Here is a 6,716-nt window from a genome sequence, read left to right as displayed (position 1 = left end):
GCAAGACAACCTACAGATTCAATGAAAATGGCATTTTTCACAGAACTAGACAAAATACTTAAAATTTTGTATGGAAATACAAAAGACCCCAAATAGCCAAAACAGTCTTGAGAAAGAAGAATGGAGCTACAGAAATCATGCTCTCTAACTTCAGACTTTATTACAAAGCTACAGTAATTAAGGCAGTATGGTACAGGCACAAAAACAGACACAGAGACCAATATAATAGGATAGAAAGCCAGAAATAAATCCATGCAATTATGGTCAGTTCATCTATGATGAAGGAGGCAAGAATATACAACAGAAAAAGTCTCTTCAATAAGTGGTGCTGGGAAAAGTAGAGAGCTACATGTAAAGGAATAAAATTAGAAATTCTCTAACAGCATATACAAAAATAAACTCAAAATGGATTAAAGACTTTAGTGCAAGACTGGATACTATAAAACTCCTAGAGGAAAACATAGGCAGTACACTTTTTGACATATAGCAATCCTTTTTTTGGATTCATCTCCTAGATTAATGGAAATAAAATAGATAAATATTTAATATAAAATAGATAAATAAATAAAATAGAGAAATGGGGCCTAATTATACTGAAAAACTTTTACACAGCAAAGAAAACCATAAAACAAAAAGATAACATACAGGCTAGGGGAAAATATTTGCAAATGATGCTACCAACAAGGGGTTAATTTCCAAAATATACTCTTCAGCTTAATATTAAAACAACAACAACAACAAGGAACCCAATAAAAAAATGGGCAGAAGACCTAAATAGACATTTCTCCAAATAAGATGTACAAATGGCCCACAGGCTCATGAAAAGATAATCAATATGGCTAACTGTTAGAGAAACACAAACCAAACACCTTCAGAATGGCCATCAGTAAAAAGTCTATAAAAAGAAGACTTTGGAGAGGGTGTTGAGAAAAGGGAACCCTCCAACACTGTTTGTGGGAGTGTAAATTGGTACAACCACCATGGAGAACAGTATGGGGGTTCTTTTAAAAGAAACTGGGGGCATATATCTGGAGAGAATTCTAATTCAGAAAGATGCATGCACCCCCATGTTTATAGCAGTGTTATTTACAGTACCCAAGACCTGGAAGCAACCTATGTGTCGACTGACAGACAAATGGATAAAGAAGATATGGTATACACATCTACAGCAGAATAATAGTCATCCATAAAAGAATGGAATATTGCCATTTGCAACAACAGAGAAAAACAAATACCATATGATACCATTTATATGTGGAATCTAAAAAAAGGAAAGAAATGAAGTTATTTACAAAACAGAAATAGACTCAGAGACATAGAAAACAAACTTACAGTTACCAAAAAAAACTGTATGGTTATTTATAGTTGGGGGTGGGAGGATAAGAAGTTAAGAATTTGGGATTAGCATACACACACTACTATATACAAAACAGATAACCAACAAGGATATACTGTATAGCGCAGGAAACTAAATTCAATATCTTGTCATAACCTATAATAGAAAATAATTTGAAAAAGAATATAAACATACATGTGTATAACTGAATCACTTTGTTAAACACCTAACACCAACACATTGTAAATTAACTATGCTTCAATTAAAAAATAGCTAATAAAAAATATAAAAGCTGGCACAAGGTAATACTAGATTGAGTGCATACTCAATCACTTTAGTCACGTCTGATTCTTTGTGATCCTATGGACTGTAGCCCATCAGGCTCTTCTGTCCATGGAATTCTCCAGGCAAGAATACTGGAGTGGGTTGCCATTTCCTTCTCCAGGGGATCTTCCCGACCCAGGATTGAATCTGTATCTCCTGCATTGCAGGTGGATTCTTTACCCACTGAGCCACCTGGGAAGCCCATAGATACCAGATCAATGGCACATACAATAAATGGTCAGAGGTCAAAGAAGACAGAAGCTACTTTTTAAAAAAGTTTGCAGCTTGAAGGAAATATGGAGGTGATCCTGGAAAGGGTGATGGGAGGCTAAGTGTCAGGCAAGAATTTATAGGAAGGTTGCATACTGTGGGTGGCGGTCTAAATCAGCCCTATAAGGTACTGCCGGGGCATGGTTGGATGCAGATATAGTCCAGGCCAGTGGACCAGTTAGAAGGTGATGCAGTAATCCAGGTAAGAGTTTTAAAAGGGCCTGACTGGGGAGGTGACAGGGGACTATTAGGGAATAGGTTGTGGGTATTGGTCCATCTGTGATTGCTGACACAAAATTATCTGAGAACCTGTGTCTGAAGTAGAGGAAAACTCTTGCACTAGTTGCTTTTTTATTTTCTGAATCCCTCACTCAGTCCTACCCCTTTTCCCCCTCGCCCCTGGCCCAACCAAAGAAGGGTGGAGGGAGTGGCTGGTATTTCCAATTTATATGATTCTATGGGATCATTTTGCATCTATGATTTTGGTTGGCTGCCCAGCCTGTCTTGCCTAGGATTTGGGGTAAATTACATTGCTTCCCTGGTGGCTCAGCCGTAAAGAATCTGCCTGTAATGCAGGAGTCTGTCTGCAATGCAGGAGACACAAATTCGAACTCTGATTTGGGAAGAGTCTCTTGAAAAGGAAATGGCAACCTATTCCAGTATTCTTGCCTGGGAATCCCACAGACAGAGGAGCCTACAGTCCACGGGATTGCAAGAGTCAGACATGATTTAGCGGCTAAACCACCACAACCATTGCTTAGGTTAAAGCAACTCTAGTGTCTTGCATGTGTACTTGAATAAATCTTCAAGGGCGGAAAGTTGCCAACTTCTTCCAGAGGAAGAGCTGTAAGATTCCCATGAATCTTTTGGGGGGCACCCACTGGGGCAATTCAGGGAGACTATTCTCCAGGGGCAACCTGGTGAAACATCCTGGGACCAGTTGTCTTACACCACAGCCAACTAAAAATCTCCAGGAAATAATATGAAACATTACTTACCAAAAATAGTAATGGTGGGAAGAAAGCCTAAAGCAAGAACCAGCTCTCCTTCATGTGCTTTTGCACACCATGTATTTAAAGTCTGTGTCCACATTGTTGACTGACACTGAATTTTTCTTTTAGTGATTTTCTTCATTGTAAAGGCTTGTCTCAACTCAGTGCATCAGCTGCCCTTCGTGTCCGTGGTTTGTTTAGCGTCTGGTGAGTAACAAGCTATTCCAGGTTTGTGCAGAGGCAGAAGTCTTACCTATTTTTTCCCTTAGCTTGAATCAATCTACTAATTAGTTTCACTAATTTATAATTCTTCATTCACTCTTGAATGTGCAAAGCCATGTTTAGTGTGGAATTAAAAGAAAATGCTAGTTTTGAGGGATAGACCTGCAGCCTCTAACAAAAAACACAAGTATAGGGGTGAGCAAGGAGTCTCTGGCCTCTGTCTGGATCATAATGTGCTTAAATGCTTATAGAAATGGAGGGTTTAGGGCATTTTAACTTTTATGATGCTTAAGACATGAAAAAAACCACAATTAGATACTTTGAAAAAAATAGGCACGATGGTACTTCCTACAGATACCTTTTGGTAGACAGTGAATGATTTATTATTCCAGAGGACGGGCCCAAACCCTGAGTAAATTCACAATTGAGCAGATCACTTTATTTTATATAATACAAGCCAAGATTTGCCCTCAAGAAGATCAAAGGAAGGAGGCTGGGGTTGATCCATTTGTGGTATCATACTCTCTCATCTTGTGGCTCATTCTTTTAAGATTTGGAGATAACAAGGGGGATGTAGGGTTTTGAATGAGACTTACTTTGTAGATTTCACCACCACCGCGCTCCCCCCACCAGCCCCCCACAACACACATACATTTTAATCTTTGTATGAAGCTGAGAAAATATCCATGAGTTTTTTCAGGGGCTTAAAATGTTTTTTCCACATTTTATTCTAACTCTGTTTTTTCAATTGAATTATAAGTGATTTAATAGATAATATGTATAATATAAAAAATATGCACTATTTAAAAGTATATACAATGAACAGTAAATTACCTCCTAACCCTGTCCCCTAACCAACCTTTGTTCAGTTACTTTTATCTCTTTCCAGAGACTACCCCCACGTAGAGACATATGTGTGTGAATGTGAATACACATGTTCAGACATGTGCTAAAGAATGTAGCCGATGGCATGTTATAACCACTGTTCTGCACCATTCATTGTTTACCTAAACAGGATTCTTTGGGATTGAAATTAAACCAATAAATAAATGAGCCCAATTAGGAAACTCTCTTCTGTGAAACATGTTACTAATAGCAGCAAGTATTGGGGGTGGATTGCTCTGCTTGTTGGGTGCGGATTGTTCTGCTTGTTACATATTTCAGCTGCTGAAGGCAAAGAACTGTTATGTACCTATTTTCCAGTTTTCTTTTGGCTTTTCTTCTTCAGCTTCCTTCCATTTCCTTGTGTTGTTTAATGTCTCTCATTTTTCCTTCTTTTTGCTTTCATGGCTATTTTGCTTTTCCCTCTTTTGTCTCTTGCACATTCTCTCTTTATTTCAGCTTGTTCCCCTAAGAGCTGTTCTTGCTCCCTCTGACACGTTCTCATTTCTTTCTGGTGATTTTCCTTCTTCCTAAAGATTTAGTCCAGCTTTGCATGAGGCAGTCCCTTCATGTCAGTGATTGACACAAGATGCTCTTTTTTGGCAACTGGAGGTCTTTCTTTTTGGTAAAATGTATTAGTCCAAGAGGGTTCTGCTTGGAACTGATGTTATTTCTGGTCTGTAGGGAAGTATTGCTCATCCTTTCAGCTTTCCAGCTGTGTGGAAGGGAAGGAGATTGAAATGACTTAACCCAGAATGTCAGAAGGGAAGTTAGTGATTAAGTGAGATAAGTATTTGTCACCATTCTGTCCCCCTTATACCTACAATAAGCAGTTGTCTGTGAGAGACAGGGAGAAGGGAAAACCAAACAGACAGAGGAGCAAAAAGAAGGAAAGACGAGAGACACTGAAAAACCATGAGAAAGTGGCTGCTGGTAATAGAAGGAAGCTCTGCCAGAAAGTCCAGCAAGCCGGAGGAGGTCACTGCAAATGGAGATGACTCAGCGCACCACACCTTTAGGTCTTGAGGAGGCAGGATTTCCCCTCTCTGTCCTTGTATTGATCCTGCGTTCAAACATCAGTTACAAGTGCTGCGTCACGGGCCCAGGGATAGAGAGTGATATGGACCAGCAGACGAGGCAGGTCAGTGGACTCCCTGTGCTGCTCCGCCCAGGACCCTCTAGAAGGCAAGAGGTGCTGGGTGGATGTCTCCCCTTGGGTGTAGCCAGGAGAGAAAGGGGTTCCACAAAACTGGTTTGGACACATCCTTCAGGCTTTGCTCGAGGTCCCCTCATTAAAGCCATCCCCAACCACTCTGCTTCCCACACCGATATTCCTGACCCACTCAGCATTGTTTTTCTCCTTAGCATTTGGAGAAAGTGCTAAGGAGGTAGCTAACATGATATTTTCCTTGCTGTTTTATTTTATAGGACTTCCCATCTTCCTTCATTAGAATATAAACTACAGGGCAAAGTTGTTACTGTTTTAGTCTGTTTTTTTCTTTTCTTTTTAATTCTCATTTTATTCACTGAAGCATTCCCAGTTCTCAGAACATGGCCTCACATAGCAGGCACTCATTAAGCATTTGTTGAATGAATGCGTATTTGTGTGTTCAGTTGCTCAGGAGTGTCTCATGTCCGACTATTTGTAGGCGTGTCCGACTCTTTGCGACCCCATGGACTGGGGCTTGCCAGGTTCCTCTGTTCAAGGAATTTTATAGGCAAGAATATTGGAGTGTGTTGCCATTTCCCTCTTCAAGGCATCTTCCCAACCCAGGGATCAAAACAGCATCTCCTGCATCTCCTACATTGACAAGCAGATTCTTTACCACTGAGCCACCTAGGAAGCCCACTGAATGAATGAACAGACAGTTAATATGAGGACACTTTGTGATATAACCAGGACAGGGAGAGCATGGTTGTTTCCTTAGCAAAATTATGCCAGGCTTATGGTTCTGTAAGAAATATGGCCAACATCATATTAACTGAAGGAGCATGAATCTCTTAGTACAGATTAGAAAGGAGCATCTTAGGAATGACATCAATCCTTGGTGAAGCATGACAAGCTTGCTTTTGGATGTTCTGAGAGCAAGCCAGTTGCAGCTGAGTGGAAGCTGCTGGTTGTTCCCCTGGGCTTGCTCCCCTACCTAGGGCCATCTCTGAGAGGCTTCAAGGCCTGGGACTTCCTCCCCTGAAGGGAGGGATGACTGCTCTCAGGGAAGAAGACAGAATGAGCAGAGAATGTGAACAGCTCGAGTTCTGCCTTTTTGAAAGGAGTGAAGCCTAAGGGGGTGACCCCAGCCCCATCACACCCACTGCACCCACCGCTCCAGTGTGGCCTTGGGCAAAGTCTTCCCCAAAGCAGACTTCCTCAGAGGAAAACATTCTGGGTCACAAGTTTGATTTTCTCATCCTCCTCTGGGACCCGGGACAGGCCTCATATTCTGTTTACCTCGGGCAGCACGACCTCCTCAGTCATCTTCAACTTTCACGACTCCAAGACTTTTCTCCCTATACTCTGGGGGGGCTCTTAGTCTGAGATGGCCTGGGCCCCTGCACCCCGAGTCCCCTCTGAGTGTTGTCCTGGTACCTGGCCTTTGCAGGGGTGGGGATGAGGGGGCTAGCCATGGAGAGCAGGGTGTCCTGCTTGCTGTGCTAGTACAGGTTTTCTCCTATACTCTGGGCCCTCAGGG

Source organism: Bos javanicus, chromosome 8, assembly GCF_032452875.1.
Source record: "Bos javanicus breed banteng chromosome 8, ARS-OSU_banteng_1.0, whole genome shotgun sequence".
In the NCBI taxonomy this organism is placed as follows: domain Eukaryota; kingdom Metazoa; phylum Chordata; class Mammalia; order Artiodactyla; family Bovidae; genus Bos; species Bos javanicus.
The sequence above is the reverse complement of the archived record's forward strand: the minus strand, read 5'-3'. Positions refer to the sequence as shown.